This window comes from Ammospiza nelsoni, chromosome 2, assembly GCF_027579445.1.
Source record: "Ammospiza nelsoni isolate bAmmNel1 chromosome 2, bAmmNel1.pri, whole genome shotgun sequence".
NCBI lineage: Eukaryota > Metazoa > Chordata > Aves > Passeriformes > Passerellidae > Ammospiza > Ammospiza nelsoni.
In genome coordinates, this window is record NC_080634.1 from 110,743,004 (window position 1) to 110,762,749 (window position 19,746).

Genomic DNA, 19,746 nt, shown 5'->3' on the forward strand with positions numbered 1-19,746 from the left:
CTTCTTTAATTGAAAGAGAGAGATGAGACAGAGCTCAGAATATCTTGTTGAAGTCTCATGGAAAATCATTTAGGAGGGGGTACTTTTATTTGTTTGTTTTCTTGATAGTTTCTCCATTAAAATTACTATAGCAGCATTTTGATTAAACCCACAGACAGCTTTGCTAAAATTAGCACTGGCTATGTAAATGTCAACTCACTATAATTAGGTCTGTTTTCTCCTATTATCCTCAGAATCTGGAAAGGGCAACCTCCAAACTATTCATATACAGCAGCTGCTGCTGGGGAATTATTGCTAATTTCCTCTCAAGGAGCTCATCCAGAAAAGAATTGATATCAGATAGCAAAGAGTGAGCTATTGCCAGCATACTAGTATCCAAAATGCATTGAAAAAGTCAGGCCTAGGTATTAATTTATTTTCATCTGCTGGAAGAGATAAAATCCTGGTTCAAATATGAAAACTAAGATCTTTTATAGCACCTCTCCCAGAAGAGTTTCATTGCTAAATCCCAAAAGTCTAATAAAGAACAGACAACATTTCTACTTTGACTCTTATTAAGGGTGGTTCCATTTTTGTTTGCATCTTCTTTTTTTTAGTGCTTCCAATGAGGCTGCTTGAATTTTTTATTCCCTTTCATTAAAACACAATCACAATCCCCTGTTATGGATTCTAATTATAAAACTGTGAGAGTAGCAGCCTGTTAGTTTTGCTACATCAGTATTATAATTATTCAGTCTCAATGAGTAAATATAAATAAAATTTTCTGAATTGACAGTCATCATACAAGAGCCAACAGCCTCCATCTGTGTAGATATTCAAAATTTGACTGGACATGGTCCTGGACCACCTGATGGAGATGACCCTGCCTGAGCCACAGAGGGTTTGGATGAACAAGAGGATCTCAAGAGGTTCTTTACCACCTAAGCAGTTCTGTGCTTCTGGAATTCTGAGGTCATGACAGATCAACAGGCTTTGTCTTGTTTCTGTTTTTAAGAATTCACATAAAATGCATCCTTGTTTGCAAAACCAGACACAGATACTTTTCTCAGTGAATTGCAGGTGATATGAAAAACAGTGCACCCTACAAAGGGAAAGCAAAAAGGCAAGAACGAGAGATCACCCTTACATAACAATTAGATTTGGGTGCAACTAAAGGCAAAGAAGCAGGATACTTCTAATTGCATCTTCTCTGGGTCAAATAAAATAGAACACAAAGCATTTCAAGGTATTTCAAGTCCCATACAAACAGGCAAGTAAAATATCTAATAAAATAACCATGTAAAATGCCAAAATTTAAATTTGCTGCATCCCACGTTTTAACATTTACATCATCATTTTCCTTCCTTCCTTAAAGTTCAGTCGTTTTAACATTTACATCATCATTTTCCTTCCTTCCTTCCTTCCTTAAAGTTCAGTAAGTTAGGTAAGTGGAGCTCAAGAGAGGTTCCTTCCACAGATGGTCCCTTCCTTCCTTCCTTCCTTCCTTCCTTCCTTCCTTCCTTCCTTCCTTCCTTCCTTCCTTCCGCCACTTCCGCCACTTCCGCCACTTCCGCCACTTCCTTCCTTCCGCCACTTCCTTCCTTCCTTCCTTCCGCCACTTCCTTCCTTCCTTCCTTCCTTCCTTCCTTCCTTCCTTCCTTCCTTCCTTCCTTCCTTCCTTCCTTCCTTCCTTCCTTCCTTCCTTCCTTCCTTCCTTCCTTCCGACACTTCCTTCCGACACTTCCTTCCGACACTTCCTTCCGACACTTCCTTCCGACACTTCCTTCCGACACTTCCTTCCGACACTTCCTTCCGACACTTCCTTCCTTCCTTCCGTAAAGTTCAGTAAGTTAGGTAAGTGGAGCTCAAGAGAGGTTCCTTCCACAGATGGTCCACAATGATTGCATTTCTAGGGGCCTCTCTGCTTCATGAATTGTGGATACTTGCACCAGGAGATAGAGTTGTGTTTTCCCTTTCCTCTGGCATTTTCACAAAATCCCAAATACCTGGAGCTGGAATGGACCTCTGACAGACAAATGGTCCAATACCTCTCTCCCAGCAGAGTCTACCTGGACCACATCTCCATGGATGGAGACTCCATAGTTTTTTTGGGCAACCATTCCAGTGCTCAATCTTCCTCACAGTAAAAAGCATTCCCTTTGCTCAGATGAGAATTTCTTATTGCCTGTCATTGGGCACCACTGAAAAATTCCTTTTCCCATCCTTTTTTCACCCTCTCTTCTGGTACTTATACAGAAGCATAAAATTCGTCTGAGCTGATGAATTACTTAGTTGTAAAATTTAAGTCATGAATATGCAATTCAGATGCTAATAAACAATTTCACAAATGACTGGTTAAAACTTTATAAGTTGCTTTAAGAAAGACATGGCACAAAGAAAGGCTTCACAACATCACTACCATAAGCACACGATGTATTAGAGCATGTTTATAAGATTTGTTCACCATTTTATGGATCTTGTATTAATACAATTTTGCATACTTCTGCCAGAGACTTTCGGGATTATTTAATTAAGATTTTTCATTTAGAATAATTTCTTTCTGGTACAAAATAATAGATTCAAGTTAAACACTTGCTCTTTAGATTAAAATAAATGGTTTGAGAACAGGGCTCAGTAATTAAATATGTTGTTTCATTTAATGCAATTTATTTTGTTTTTAAATGAAGCATGTCTGAAAGGCCAAGTATAAAGTTTTCCTTCCATTTATAAAATTCTCCTTCTCTAACAGCTTATATTGCAGTTTCAGTAAAGATCAAAACAATTATTTTGACAGATATTATATTTTGACCTATTATATTTATTTATTGTTGAAGTGCAGTAACAACTATGCTTTCAATGGTTAAATACACTGAGGAAAAATTGTTGCCAAGTAGAGTAATTCATTTCTCTGCTGACAACCAAAACAAGCAAAATAATTCTTAAGATCTTTAATTCCAAGAAAACTTAAAAAAATACATGTAACAGAAATCATGAAAGTCACATTCTCTTATTATGGGACTAAATTTAAAAGTTTTTTAAACCCCAATATAAAATTGTCACTTAATACATTTCACAACAAAGTCTCCATCACTTCCCAATCACATCTGATTGTAAATTTTGATGTAATAATCTTCTGCAGTAATACACAAATCATGTAAAAACCTAAACTGATTTATCATAAATCACCCCTCTTATCTCTGAACTCTGATACCTGAAGTTCTGACTTTGGGTAGTTATTACAGACCTAAAAATCAAACAGAAAATGGACCCACATTCATATAGGTGCCACATTTCTTTATATTTTACATCTCTGCTGTTACCTTATGCCCTTGTCTTGACACCATGGGGTATCTTTGCCATTTTCCTTCAGGGGTGCTGGGATGATTGGCTTGGGGTTCATTTGACAGAAATCCAGTTGGGCAGCACATCAGGAAAGCCACATCCAAATGAAGGACATGAGAGGGGTAAGGAAGCAAGGCTGAACTGAGCAGTACAGAGCAACACAAGGCAAATGTCAGAGAAGGAAAATCATTGAAAAGCCAAGGAATAGTTCAGCAATAGGGATGGAAAAATGAACAAACAAAGCACAGGAGGAACCAGCAAAAGGGCAACAGGCATAAACAGTAACTTGCAAAATGAAGCCACAGCAAACACAGAGCAGAATGTGTGGAGGAGGCCAGACTATTTATTAAAGTTTTTTGGCAGAGGCAATGCCAAAGACATAAGAGTAAGGAGTGAAAAATAATCAAGAATGAAAGTAGTAACTTTTCTTTCTATCCTATGGTCCAATACTTGTTTTAAAACTTCATGGTGTACTGATAGTTTCTCTTGCTTTCTCCTTACAAATCTATTTTATTCCTCCAAAAATCTGAGAGTTGGTAGATCTACCCTATCCTCCTTTGACCAGTTCATCTATCTAAAAATTGTTTATCATCCTTGTTTTCCTGATGACAATTTTACATTGATAAAACTCTGTAGATCTTTCTGGCATCCAAGATCTAAATGTCTGCAACATAGTATTGTCTTAGATCCAGAGTCACTGAAAGCAGGAGACAAACTTCAAAGTTGAAGAAAAAGATGCAAAACCTCTTCCAAATCAGCACTGTAAAAGATGCAATAGTATACCTCTTCTCTGAGTGATTCTATTTGTGACAGACTAAACAACAGAAAAGTAAAAACTCAGTTATGTTAGGTCAATTTTCCTTTCCTAAACTAAATATTCATTTTAGTTCTGCACACATGTAAATATAACTGACATTCTCAGGAGAGATTAATTGATTAAGTAGTTATATAGAAGAAAGACCATAAACTCAGTGTGGATGGAGAGTGCTGAGCTGAGTGGAGAGATAAGATGGCCAATAACAATAGGATCTTACATTCTCTACTTCAGTAACAGAAAATCTACTCAACCTCTCTTGCCCCTCTGCTACTGTGTGTTAGTTGTGTTCTGTGTACAAAAAAACACTCTACAAGCACAACCTGCCTACAATCTCAAAGTAGACAATCACCACATTAATATTTTCAAAATGCAAGAGCCACACAAGAAATGGCATACGCTTCTTAAACAAGTGTGACTTTCAATTTAGTGCCCAGCCACTAAAAACACCACCAAGCCTTGTCCTTTCTCCCTTAAGAAAAGTTCATACTACCCTAAGATAAAGTACTAGCAAGTAAATTAGGAATATGACAACTTCACTATTTCTTAATCTTTTTCTAGATTGAAATGTACACAAAAGTGTCTTGAGTTCATGCCTGAAAGGAAACTGTAATTGCTTCAGTTCAGATGGAATTGAATTTCTGACATACGTCAAATATCTGATTACTTTTGACAGATGTGTTTTTACTTTCCCTTAAAACTGCACGGATGTATGTCTTAATCTGATCTCTGAAAGCACAGTCAAATTCTGAATCTATGGCAGATTTTAATCAAAACCTGCAAAGTGTTGTGAAATCACTAATGACACCAGTTGCTGTTACATCTTTCTACTTCTTACATGCAACCAAAACCAAAAATTGTACTGCTTCATACAAGTATTCAGAAGATTTATCACACTTCATAGGGCAGACAGTAACTGGAAACAGTGTGACTGTGAGTCATATATATATATATAGAGAGAGAGAGAGAGAGAGAGAGAGAAAGAGAGAGAGAGATAGTGTTACTATTTTGTTACTCCTTTTCATAATTCTGGTAAGTACGCTCTTCATCATTTGAGGTTTTACAGGTCTCTGTAGTATGGCAAAATTGATTTCTGCCTTTTTTTTTGGTCTCTTCCCACTCAAGAAAATAGATGAAGATGGTAAGAAGAATCCCTCTTTAAAAGTAATGTTTGCCCATTAATTTGACTTGTGTCTTAAAACAGTAGCTGAGTGAATGACAGAGCCCAGAATATGGTACATGTATTTCATAGCTATGAACAGCAGTATTGTTGTAAGTGGACTAACAGTAATTTCTTCTTAGCCTATCAAATTAGACAAATATTTTTATTGCTCCACTTTTGTATCCTTTTGACCCACTCTACTTCATGTGCAACATGCTAAAATCAAACACGTGGCAATGACAGCCTCAATGTTAAACCATGCCACTGGTCAGCAGGTAATCTCCAGATTCCAAAACTCTGAAGAAATTATCTACATTTATTAATCAATCTGAAAATAAATCTGCCTTAAATGAGAATATAAACCAAGTTCTTATTTACAAAGAAAAAGAGCAAATAAAATACAAACAAAAATTATTTTATTTCATTAAAAATCCCTAGGCAGAGCACCAGTTTTAGAGCTGCAGCTTTAGTCTTCAACTATTCTAAAAGATGGCCCCTTAAATGAAACTTTTCTCCTATTCACAGTTTTTCAGCTAGAGTTCTCTGTCCTTGTCCTTACAGGTAAAATATTCAAAGGTCAGCCAGGATATTGCTGCAATTTAAATGAAGCATTTGGGACTTTGCTAGGAGCTGATGTCTTCAGAGAATGTGGACTTCACCCAGAAATAGCCTAAGACACTAACAACAGCCACAGACAACCTGGTACTTAAACCAAGCATTCTTCTCTTCCCAATGCCAGTTACCTCCTCAAGATGTTTCTTGTGCTCTATGGAAGTGAAAAGGAAAAGATAAAAATCATGGGCTCTGAAAACAAGGTTGCAGGAATCAATTCATAAAACTTTATGTAGGAATAGAAAATGCCTGAGAAAAGAAGAAAACCCTTCATTTTTTTTTCTATTTATTAAGGTGTCATTTTGATTACTTCCTTGGTCAGGAGAAAATGCAGTCAAAAAATAGCCTGGGATGTCACTGTTGTTGGATTTTATCTTATTTTTAGGAATGAGTGCTGGCTTGACTGCAGTGGCCTCATACAGAGGCCAGCAAACATACCTCTAGGATGACAATTTATAGAATACATCTTATGTTCTGACTGCTCTCATTGACATGCAAAACCTGCTCCAGATTTTATCAAGACCATCACAGAACAATAATTTGTCCCTAGAGAAAGTACAGAAAAAAACCATTAGCAATATTCTCTAGCAAGAAAGTCTGTTGAGCTGTCAAGTGCCTTTCTACTTCAGTGATATTTTTGATTTTTATGGACAAACTAGTAACTCACATTGACTTGTTCTTTTTTTAACAAGTAATGATTTCTGACAGAATCCATTTTTTCAAACTCTGAAAATTCGCATGTCTACACAATATCATCTTTTATTGTCAGTGCAATCTTACATGCTGGTTATGTACATTCCTGCTACTCAATCATTACACCATGTTAGGACACATCAGTTTAGAAATACCCAGAAATATTTTAACCCTGCTACAAAGACCTGGGAGATGCTGGATCAGTGAATATGACACATGGCTGCTCACTTGTCAGACTCAGGTATAGCTACAGATCATATTTAAATTTCATTAAGACTTCATTCAAGTAACAAAATAGTTTATCCCTTGAATTTCTGTGGTTAATATGATAATTATTATAATTCTCCTGGTCCCCTGAGGGGCAGTTGAAATGCTGTATGAGTTTCCAGCCATGAGGACTATTAGCAGTTCATGGCTGGGGAATGTGCATTGATTCCTGTTGTGTGAACAAGGTTAAAATCACCCCTGCAGCTGTAATTTAGAGCAAATAGTAATCAAATATCCAATAAATATATGAGATGCTGACCCCTAAAATTCAGAGATTAATATAAAGGGATATACTTGAGGGCCTCATGAAAAAGAAAAAAAAATGTTTAGAAGCAAACATGTAGGAAATGAACTAGATTTAAAAACCAAATAAAATCAAGGCTAAAAGTGGAAATTAATATTAAGATATTCTGGAAGGGATCAAGGACTAAAATTACGTGAGAGTGTCAGGATGATTGTGAATCATCGAGAAGACAGGCTTTGGATGACTCAATGGGAGCTGCAGTGTTTCTGAGGAGGTCTGCTGCAGATCCTGAACCTCTCTGTGAATCCAGAAATGGAAACCATTTGATTTCCCATGGAAACCAAATGATACACTATCAGCCACAATTCAGAAGGCAAGATGACTACTTCATTTTCACACAAAATACAAAACAAATACCTAAAATTTAGCTTTTACTTTTTTTTTTTTTTTTTTTTGCACAAACTGTTTGAGTTCCCAGTAAGAGACCAGTTTTCTTTTGATTCAGGAAGGAAGAAAACGGATAATTTCTGATTCTTTTCTAAAACTTAGTTAAAATATAGCCAGAGATAAAACTACAAAGCTTTTCTGGAATAGAAAGGAGACATTTTATGTCAGTAACTGTAACCTCCTCTGACAATAACTTGTGGTGAGATAACTGGGAATGAAAATTTTCATGCAAGGAACTTAATCGAGATAATACATTTTAAATCTGTCAAAACAAGATGCTGTCAGCCTTCAAATCTAAGCCATTTTTTCTCTCCATATGGTTTAGTCTCTAAGTCAGCTCAAGGCACAAGTGATTTGCAGCCAAACACTGAACAAATGTAGGGAAAAATGCATTTCCCAACAGCTGTTTGTCATAGGTGTGAAGTGAAGAAAAGGCAGAGGAAAAAAACCCTGTGTGTAAAGATGACAAGGAACAGATCTTTACAAGCTGTCATTTGGTATCAATCTAAAGGAAAAAAATAAAGTTTATTTTCTGATACATGGCAGCAACGAGTTGGAGAAGAGTAGAAAAAAGAGTTAGAAAAATAGCAGTTAATTTTCCTACAATTTATAGCTTTTCCTGGTTGAATATATTTGGTCTCAAAATTTAATTTATTTTTTAGATATGTTCCTTTTCTATATAGACTAATGACCAAAACACTTGCAATGCTGATTCCTTAGAGGCAATAGGTTACAATAGTGAAGAAAAGAAAGTTTGTACAGTTTGTATCTATTGATGGTACTTGACTTCTTGACCCTGTTTTCATCCTGATGTAGTAAAAGAATAGACAAATAATATAATGGAAATTCTGAAAATTTTACTTCAGAAACTTCAAAGTACTTTTTTCCCTTTTTGGATTGTATTATTAAAGCATGTTTAAAACATATTTGATTATGCAGAACACTGCAGAGATCTTTTTTTGTTTCTTCACAGCTAAACATTTCAGTCATTACAATCACCTAACTTGAGTTCAATACATAGAAAGAACTCATTTGAAAAAAATCAAGGTTCAGTCTCAATAACTCTTCTTGAACAAGAGAATTTAATTAGGAAAAAAACAGTCACTTGATTTAGAACTTGTCAGCAATAGTGAATCCTCCACGTTTCATTGAGAATTGTTCTGAGAGTTAATTAAGCTCATTGTTAAAAATAGGTTTCACTTTTAATTTGTCTACTGAATAACACTCACTTGTTTTCAGTCCCTGCTTTCTTCTGTGACACTGAATGCTTCATCACCAACATTCTGCTTTTTAGAGAGACAGGACAAACAAATTGCCACCAAAATTTTCTTTGGTTAGTTAAGTAATTAGGGACCTCTGAATCTCTCCCTCTTATCTTGAATCATTTAAACATGCTTTTATTGCAAAGATGAACAAACAACTGCAGAAGTCAACCCAGGCTAATTAACACTGAATATCAAATAGAGGGCTCCTAGAAGTAAACAGGCTTCAAGAAGTTGGAAAAAACCCCTGCATTTCTTCAATCAATGAGATTGGCATCAAAAAGTAGAGGTAGGAGAAAGCAGGAAAAAAAGGCATTTCCACTTAATTCAGAGTTGGGAGAATTGGGTAAATCTATAGATCAAAGAAAGAAAAATAACACAAAAATTAATTATTGATTTGGAAAAGGGATAAATCAGTAAGAAGAAAAGATTAACAGGATATAGCTTGTGATTTTTTATTTGAAAGGATGTAAAGTAAGCTGGAGAGATAAGGATTATCCAAATTTCCTCAACAGCTACTGACAAGCTATTATATTGTCTAGTGTCATGTGCTATTATGTGTGATAAAGCTGATTTTCTTGTTTGTGTATGTAGAAAACACATTGTTGACACAGGTCTGAAAAACAGTTCTTTTCAGCAATCAAATTCTTATTTTCCTATTTAATGGAAAAGAGAAAATTGTATACATGGCTAGAAAAAAAGAAATTGGAACAGCCCCTAAGAGGACAGCATGCAATTCAAGTTTTGGGTTCTGCTGGTAGTATGTAGCAGAGGTAATAAAAAGGGTTACAAACCTCAGGGATTAGCTAAAATTCCTGGCACCTATTGTGAAAAAGGCATTGCTACCTGTAATTAATAGATATCAATCTTTATGGGCATATAATCTTTGTTTTATCTTAGTATCTTTCTGAAGGAGAAAATTACTTAATTTATAAGGGATTTTCAGTGCTTGTGAAGAAATCAGATAAAAGACAATTCAACACCAGAAATTGGTGGAATTCTATAGTTTTCCCCTCAGTGTAAAAACATTCTTATAACACAAGCAGGCAAACAAGGCAATCAAAAAACATGATCTGCATTCTTTAAGTTCATCTATTACAAAAAAATCTCTCAAGTTAACTACACTGAATTTAGTACCTTAAAGAGGCAATTAATAGCTTCAATTTAGAGATAAAAGAAACAGTCACATCATGAAGTTTCACAGACCTCTTGATAGTTACATGGGATAATTTTCAATTCCATGTCTCGTTTTGGACTTTGTATGAATATTTGTTTCCCCAATGCTTCACCAAATGATTATGAGAAAGAGATTGTTCTTACGTTTCAAGCCTCTGGATTTTATTTTGAAATAACTACAGCTTTAGTAGGGGAAAACCTTTATTATACCTATAGCACTGTTTCCCTGGTTTAAAATGAGTAAAATGCTAGATTCCTTTGCTCAAGTAAAAGAGGATCTGTGAAAATAAAATTAAGTACCTTAACAAGATGTGAATGCAGAAAGTACTTAAGGTTCAGTCCACTTTCATTCATTATCCATATAAATTTCAGAGGTTTTGAATATTTTTGCAAACACAGATTTTACCTAATGTTGTATATTAACAGTAAAAAGAGTAAAATACTTGAACATAAACTACTGCATGGTAAAAACAATGTTCTAGCAAGAGGAGTTTGAGGAAATAATACCCTCTTTCAATGCCCTCATGACCCTTTAAATTACTGTGCAAAGAAGTTAGCTTAACTTCCCTCCACTCAACAGATGATTCTAGACCAAATATGTGATACCAGACTATGAGTGTAATAAAGTATCTTATGTACATTGTAAAGATAACTTTGATGTTCAATGAAGAATTTTGTGCTGCATGCTTCAGTGGTTGTGAGGTATTATTCCTTCATACAGTAAAGGTCACGATTCAAACACTTTTCAGCCATTTGCAATGTAAGTCCTGGTTCTGTATTTCTCCAAAAACACACACATGATGTGCAGTACTTAATACCAAAATCCCCTCTGTTGACTGACTTACTATGGCTTATGAGCAGAAAAAGCATCACACTGAAAGGAAGGCAAAGGCTGGGTTAGAGTTACAGCCCATCCTGGCCTTTCACACACAGCAAACACAGCACAAGTGCCCAAATTTCATTTTTCCTGTGCTTGTTTGAGGCTTGCATGGGTTTTTGAACTTGGTATCAGCAACGCATTTAAAGAAATAAATATTGTTTAAACCTAAATATTATTGTAAGATGCAAGATTGTTAGTAATGTTGATGACTGAAGGTATCAACCTGATCTTCAGGTAAACAAGAGGGATTTCACATAAATAATGTAAAAGCTGAAATTAAGATCCTGTATGCATCATAAAAGGCAGGGAAGAGAAAGATAAATTTTTGCTGAGACTCATATGAGAAGTGGTACTAGTGAGATGCATTCTTTTTGCAAATACACTCAGGCAGGTACAATCCCAAATGCTTTATCATAACAAAACAGGCCCTGCCTAATCATTCAGGCTGTGTGACAGAAAAGTAAATCAGGGAATCCAAATTCCCCCTGGTAACTGAAATATATCAATTTTAATGAGATTGTGAATAATTTATTATCTTTCCCATAAAAAATATTTTGAATAATTTGTTAATCTTAGTAATAGTATGGCAAAATATCTAGGGAAGAATGAAAGCAGCAGAGTACAAAGAATATGATGTTCATTTTAATTAAATTATTCCTCCCCTTCAGAGAACAGCTTTAAAGACCCCATTTGGCAAGAAAATGAGCCACAGCATTATTGATCCTGATTATATCTTATAAACAAGGAGAAATATATAATTTTGAGGTGAACATACAGATTATGGGCATACCAAATTATTTATCAAAACAATTAGCCACACAAATAATCCCACCTCTATTCACACCAGAGCAGTTAAAATAGATGCCTGAAATACACATTTATATTCCCTGTAATTACAGTGCAAGTGAGGCAGATGTTTAAATTTAAATTCTTTGCTGTCTGGGGATTGTCTTACCTACCTGAAATTCATCAGATTCAAATATGCTACTGAGCTGAGACTGAACAACCCAAATGCATCTTTCCTTATAATGAATAATCTGACTTGTGAATCCAACTACTAGCAGCTCTTATTTCAATTAATCACACACCCTACCACAAAACCAAACATATTCTTTTAAAAGTGTATAAACTTTATTATGGGATGTTAGGGGAGAGAACACAGACCCTCTTAAATGTTAAATCTCATTATTCAACAGGACCTTTTCTGCTGCTTGTAAAAAATGTTGTATCTGGCTATCAAATACAGTGCAAAACTAAAGCTCAGACAACACTGACTTCACCAAGAAGGAGAAAATGCCCATCTGCATGGCCAGAACACTCTGACAGCTTTCCTAAGTAAGTCAAGTAGTCCTGACAACTTTGAGACTAAAAGAATGAATAAAAATAATGTTAAAAAAGCCGCCCTCTTCTTTCCTTTCAGTTTGTTCCTGACTACAATTCAGATTGAGATTTCACATAATTATAACTCAAAACATCTTCAGACAGCAACAGAACTATGTATCTATTGAAGAGTTGTAGAACTCTGAGTAGAGAAGGAAGACAAAATAATTTATAGAGCTGTGGAAAATGTGTAGAAGCAAGTTAATTGTTTGGCAGGACAGTTATGGAATGACCTGGTCGTATAAACTTGACTTGTGTGATTGGGTTTTACAGAAATATGAGATTAAAAAAGGAGACACTCCTGTGTAACACACTTGAGTCTATGCTTCATTGCACAGAATTCCAAAAAAGATTCCAAGCACATCATGCTACTTGGAATGAGAAAAAGAGTGTCAGGACAGGGACTATCATAGATATGTAAAAAGCTTAACACTTGGGAAATAAGACCTTTAAAATCAAGCTGAAGTACACAATGTTCTGCAAGCCAAATTCTGATTAAGAAAAACCTTAATGGTTTCGTGACTTTAAAGTGTGTGTCACTATATTGAGAATTCTCTTACCACTGTGGATAAAAAATTGTTGTTTAACTACTGAATGCATACTACATATATATATTTGTGTGTGTAATATATATAATTTTACTTTCTCTTAGCTTCCGTTTTATACTTGACACCCATTCTTCACTGATCAAAAGAAAAAAAAAATCAATGAAAACATTTGACAAAAAATGTTCTAGAAAAACAGTATATGAAAAAAGAATATTAGTTCAACAGTGTAATTATCAAACACTTTTAAGGCATAAAACTTCAAAGTTGAAAGGTCAATTTCAATAATGCCTTCTAGCATTTATGTTTTAAAATAAAACCTGTGCCTTGGACAGTTACTTAATAAGGTAAGTTTAAATTGGCTTCTCTCCTGGAAAGTGTACAGTAATTAAAACAAACAAGCAAAAAAAGCCAACTAGCTCTTCTTTCCCTCAAACCCTCAGACCTACTTTTGAAAAACTTAACATTTTATCATGATCTTCCATCTCCAAATGTTCTTGCAGAAAAGGTTCCATTTCTTTCCCACACATACCCCATCTCCTCATTTTAAAATGCTAAGGGAATATTTTCAAGAATTCCATAATTATTTTCAACCTCTATAGGAAAAAAAGTCTCTAATTTTCAAAATTTCCATACATTTTTTCTATCAATACCAATGCCAGTAGGATCGGGTGAGATATTTTGTTGTTTCTTTCATTTTTTAGTCTTTTATCCTCTCTCAGCCAGGTTAGACAAGCATCTCCAACATACCTTCACTGTTTCTCAGAACTCAACAGCTGGATAAATAAGCAAAGTCAACTTAGAAACACAAATGAAGAAATGAAGAAAAGCTACAGAAAAATCAACAATTTCAGTCAGTAAATCAGCTAGCTTAGGGCAGGAGGGAAACCTACTCCTCACTGAATGTTTGGGGTCCAGCATGGATGTGGAAGCATCTTGCACAGATGAATTAATGAGAGACAGGGATGTCACTGTTCCCAGAGCAGAGGAGGATTGGGAAAATGGAAATAAAACAGATATCCAAAAAAATCAAACCTCTTAATTCCCTCAAGAAACAACTGATCGATACTGCTGGCAACTTCCCCACTGTGCATGCTGCTGGAAACAAAAGATTAGTGCAGATAATTTTTTATAGCAAATTTGGAGTTAGACATAGATTTACTGAGTAATTTACAGGTTGAGACAAATCTGTATCTCTGGAGTTTTCCCAGGGTTTATGACCTAAACAGGTGAAGGCTAGAATCAAGAATCAGGAAGAGGGGAGGAATTAAGCAGTTCTGTCTTATCCAAGGGCACATCCTGACTCCATCTTGTCCATCAACAGCTGTTATCAAATAGATTACCAGTAATATGCTATTCAAAGTCAAAATTAATCATCTTTTCATTTTCTAGTTCTATTGAAATTGAAGAAGATAACTTCTTATCAAGTTATACAACAGAGCAGATATTTTTAAATAGAGAAATAGGCCAATATAATGTGAAATAACAGCCTCCCCTGAGGTGATTTGCATAGTTTAAATGATCTGAAGTACTGTACTCTGGATGTTCAGTAACAAATCATGATATTCTGAAGGAAAACTACTGCATGGCCTAGCTAAAATCTGTGAGGCAATTATAGCCTGAAAATCTGTTTTTCATGATAAATCCACATGGGAAGTCTTCCATGCATCTACGTGAGACTATGCAAAATCTGGCTTTCTGAAGTCTTCCCTTCTTTTATTTGCTTTCTGAATATATTTTTTCTCTTCTTTTGCAACATCAGGAGAGCACGCTGAAATAGAGAAATCATTTCCTTACCCAGTCAAGGGAATGTGCTGTTCTTCTCCTTCAACTCACAGGATTGTTTTTAAGAGAACAGTAACTGAGAATTTTCACTTATTGTTACTATGCTGCCTTTCACTTCCTTAACTTATTTCACTAGAATGGATTCCTGGCAAACAAATATAAAGATTTGTCTGCAGCATACAATTCATAAAGTGAAATTCAAAGGTAAAAAGAGGGCATATAACAGGCCAAATAAATATATATAAAGTATGTATGGCCTGAAGAGATTGCAGAGAAGTACAAAGAAAAATCTTTAAGCTTTGTCCTTCTTTATATTAGAAGGTATGAGTGCCTTAAAACATGACACAAACATTTCCCTACTGACTTTCCCTATGTGAGGGCAGCCTCAGGTGCACTGGGGCTTTAGGGAGCTCTCTAAGGTTTTCCTTGCTCACAGCAGAGACAATCAGCACTCAGGAATGCCACCAGCTTCACTTCATTGATTTTATCACACATCTCTCTAGAGATAAATGTGGCTTAGACCACATCCTTTGTGCTGTCACATCCCAGGACTGAGTAATGACACCCTGTTTCTCTGTTAGCTCTAACATGGGACACTGCTCTTTCAGAATGGTTTCACAGGGGAGAGGCAAGCCAGGGTGATTCAGCAATCAGGAAAATTCATGTGCATGGATTAGGCAGGGATCCCACACCTTTCTTTCTGCTGGAAATGTCACAAAGCAAATCTGCATCTGCACAAGCTTCCAGGTACCATGATAGCACATCAGAGAAAAATGAATGAGGGAAAATGCCAGCTGGAGGTTTAAACAAGGAACAGGCAAACAGACAGACACCCAAATAGGGCCAGGAAGGGAAATCATTGTGTCTTGCACAGACACAATAAAATAGCTTCAAGAAAGCTATTTTGTGGGGAGCATAAACAGCAATTTCTTCAAAAGCACATGTAATAGTTTGAATAGCAGTTCAGCTGTCAGTGTTGCAGAGTCTAACTGGGTACAGCAGAGCACCACTACTTTGGATTGATTCCACTGAGAAAAGTCATAAGGTGTGAGAAAATAGCTAAGAAATAACTCAAGGACTCAGTAAAAAAAGTTCTGAAGTGAAAAGTTATAAAAAAATCTATGGAAAAAAACCCCAAAGAATCAGAAGATGGCAACCCAGCAATATCATGCATGAACCCATTGCAAGCCAAAGGCTGACCTGGCCTCAAATGACTAATGACAACAGGGGCAGCAAAGATACATCCCATGTGTCACTGGGAATACTGACCATGGTAATACCTACCCTGGCAGTGTGTCAAGAGTCCTGGTTATCTACTGCATGTATCAGACCATAAAACAAACCTGTGTATTCTGAAATTACACAAATCCTGCTTGAAAAGTCTCTCTCTACACAGCAAAAGATGGCCACACCAAAAGTGATTCCAGCAGGAAGGAATCTCATACTCTAAGGAAGAGGACAGGTAGGTTTCTCACTCAGAGGACAATTCCAGTGAAAATGGCATTAAAATATTCTCAGGAAGCTCCTGGTTAAGTGACCACCAACTCCATGGCACCTGCAACCACCAGGGACAATCACCAATCCAAAACAGGATAGAACCTGTCAGTAAACCTTTCTCTGACAGACTGGTGCTGAGGACACACGGACCATAAATTTTAATACTAGATATCCAACAGACAGTGATTCCCCATCTAGATGCAGTCTTCAATCAGCCAGCCTCTGTTCAATACTCAGTAACATCACAGAACTGAAGTTAAGCCTGACTTTGTGCACTGAATTGACCCTGGAGTTAATCCTGGAGCCTCCCACAAAACCAGCCCTAACACCACCAAGGCAGCAGCATTTTGAAAAGTACTAGTAAGGTATAAGAAAAAATTGAGATGTTAAAGGCAGCCTGATCTAGCAAGCTATGCCCTTTCCCAAAAATTACAGACAGTAATTCTGTAGATTAGAAAGACAGTAGATTAGAAAGAAAAGATGATCTGCAGTCCTCAGAACTGAATATACCCACAGGTGGAGGAACACTATCAGATGGAGCCACTGATGGTGGCCTTCAACAGAACCTCTGACGGAACTTATAAAGTGTAAAATTATTTCTGCTTGTTTGAGAGACCAAACCTTGGTCACAAAATGCAGTTAAAATATAGAAGAGGAAAGCAAACTTTGTAATTTTAAACATATTTTCAAAATAGTCTGCTAGAATGAAGAAATATTTCTCACAGCTCTTTTTTTCCTCCTCTCTGGCTCTTCATTTTGAGATAATGAAGGCATTATAAAAGAAACAGAGAGGAACTAAGGACAACCAGGGCAACCAAGTATGTTAGTTTTGTTGTTTTTTCAGTCTTTGAAAGCAATTACAAGAAAAAACAGACTGTACATGCAAAATTACTGAAAGAAAAAAGCAGATGCAAATAAGTACAGGATTCAAGAAGAAAATCTTGAAATCTAGTATTTTTAGGGAAATGGCCTAAGGACCTGAACAAAATTTATGCCATTTCTTAGGTGAAAGTAGTTTAAAAGCCAAATTATCTGCAATCACAGTGGACGGTACATGACATTAAAAGTATGCCAAAATGCTTTCTCAAAGAATGATGAATAAAATATGAAACTGTAATAGTAACATGCTTCCAAAGAGCATACACAGAATTTTAGTATCTCAAATTTGATTTCCATCAACTGCTTTTACTCTGCAGGCAGCTTTTTGGAAAATGTCTCACATTAAATACATTTATCAAATATATTTCATCTTTCCTTCCTAAGTGGTTGGCAGAGTCAACAAATACATATATTTTAGACAAAACCAAAGTTAGAAGAAAAAATTAAGGAGTTAACCACAGAGTTCTCCATGGGGAAAGAGATAAACATGATATAGGTGACATGGCAGCTTAAATTATAGACGTTTTAAATACAGAACTTGTGCTGAAATATGGAGAGAGATATCTTAAAAGCATGTTCAGCCAACTGCCCTGTTCACTGCTCCTGTTTGGTGCTGCACCAAGTGGTTACAACAGAGAAGCTTATTGCTCACCAAGAGCAGCAGCCAAGCCATAAAATGTGATGACTGGAGGTTGAATGCAAAATGAGATCAAACCTTCACTCTGGGTGAAGTGACAGAGTTTGTGTCACTGGAAAGGCAGGGCAGGGAAAAAGGATACCCTGCTCTGAGTACCAATTTTACAGCAGGGCAAGTATTTTGGATTTCTTGTGAAAGGATGATGAAAAAATGTCTCCTAGCTTCTCAGAATATCTCAATATCTCGGAATTTCTACCCCCAGCTTTTAGAGGGAGAGAGGGGAAAACAAGTAATTAATTAGCAACAAGCACAATTTTTCCATAAGCATGAATTTTGCCCATAAAATGATCTAGCAGTCATATTCCAGCAAGTCCATCAAGAATATTTAGTTCCAACACATTTTCAAAGTATTGTTTCTATTTTTACAGGAAATAATGGCAAGCAGTAACACCTGCACCTAATCTGATCATCACCTACTGATCACATCATTAAGATATTTCAGACATAAAGGAAATGAGGATGAGGAAAAAGTACAACTTTTAAAGATTGCGTCACTGCTCATATATTTCTTATATTTGTGAAGGGATTACACTTTCAGTTTTACTGTGTACATGAACTAGATTGTTTTGGACAATTCCTCACAGCTTCTGTGGAAAAGAAAATATATATAAGAACATGGCAAAAGTCACAGCTTTTGTATTTGTCTGTGTAAAATGTGCTGGTTTTGGCTGGGGTAGGGTTAATTTTCTCTCAGTGTGGCTGGTATGGGGCAGTGTTTTGGATTTGTGCTGAACACAGTGATGATAATATAGGGATGTTTTTGTTACTGCTGAGCAGGGTTTACACAGATCCAAGGCCTTTTCTGCTTTTGCTGCTGCCACACTGGTGAGGAGCCTGGTGTGCATGGGAGGCTGGGAGGAGACACAGCCAGGACAGGCGACCCAAACTGACCAAAGGGATATTCCAGACCCTGGGACATCATGGATCAGAGTGTGAAGAGGCAGAAATAGGGAGCAAGAGGGGATGTTTGGAGTGATGGGGTTTGTCTGCCCAAGTCACTGTTAGCTGTGATGGGGTCCTGGGGATGGCTGAACCCCTGCCTGCCCTTGGGAAGCAGTGACTGAATTCCTTGGTTTCCTTTGCTTTGCTTGTGCGGCTTTTAATTTCCATATCAAACTGTCTTTATCTCAGCCTATGAGTTTTCCACCTTTTACCCTTCCAGTTCTCTCCCTGATCCTGCTGGTGGGAGAGTGAGTGAGTGAGTGGCTGCCTGGGGCTTGGCTGCTGAAACAACGAGCAATGTATATATATAAAAATGACATGACATGCAGATCAATTCTTACACCTCTTGTTCCTCCAAATCCTTCTTTCTGTAATCCCTAGAAATGTTTTGAGGCATAGTAAGCTTCCAGAAGGGAAAACAAAAATAGTTCCTTGCTGGGAACAGTAATGTCTGCAATATCCTTTACAAAATAAAGATCTGACAAGTACATATACAGGAAAATCATAGCATATGGCAAATTTTTTTGAATGAAATTGTAAACAAGTGATGCTCATTTCATATTTCTAAACAAGGTCTTTAATGTGAGATAGACACTTTTTCTTCAAGAAATGGTATGGCTTTTTCTGATATCTATATTAACATAAAACAGATGCTCACACATTTGTGGGGGATATGAGCAAATAATTTTTTTTTTTGTAAACAATTGAAGATATGAATAATTTACCTGTGTGTTCTGAAATTAGAAAGCATATGTGAGAAGTAATGAATAGAAATAATTACTAGGAAAGATATTTAAAATAGCTACAGAAATCTACTTATCTTCTGTACTTCAGCAAAGAATAATTTTAAATCATTGCAGGATGCAATTTCTGTTATAATCCAAGCCTTGTAATAACATCAGATAAATCAAATAAATCAATTATCATACACAAGTCAAAAATAAATTTTGGTACCATTACAGTCCTAAAGGCAATTTGTTTCTTTCATATCTCAGATCCTATATTACCAGAAGTGACACTTAAAATTTCATTCATGATAATGAACAAATAATTTAATTCTTTCCAGATAGCTTTTTAATTGAAAAGTACTGTTTTTCCCATGAAAATTTTCCCAGAAACTATAGACCGGAATTATCTTAAAAA

The 19,746-nt window shown here is 36.1% G+C and overlaps 1 protein-coding gene across 1 annotated transcript in view; it reads right to left on the reverse strand.

Moving 5' to 3' along the window:
* Positions 1-19,746, reverse strand: part of CFAP47 (cilia and flagella associated protein 47) — a 260,610-nt gene that overhangs the window by 40,071 nt on the left and 200,793 nt on the right. The window lies entirely within an intron of this gene.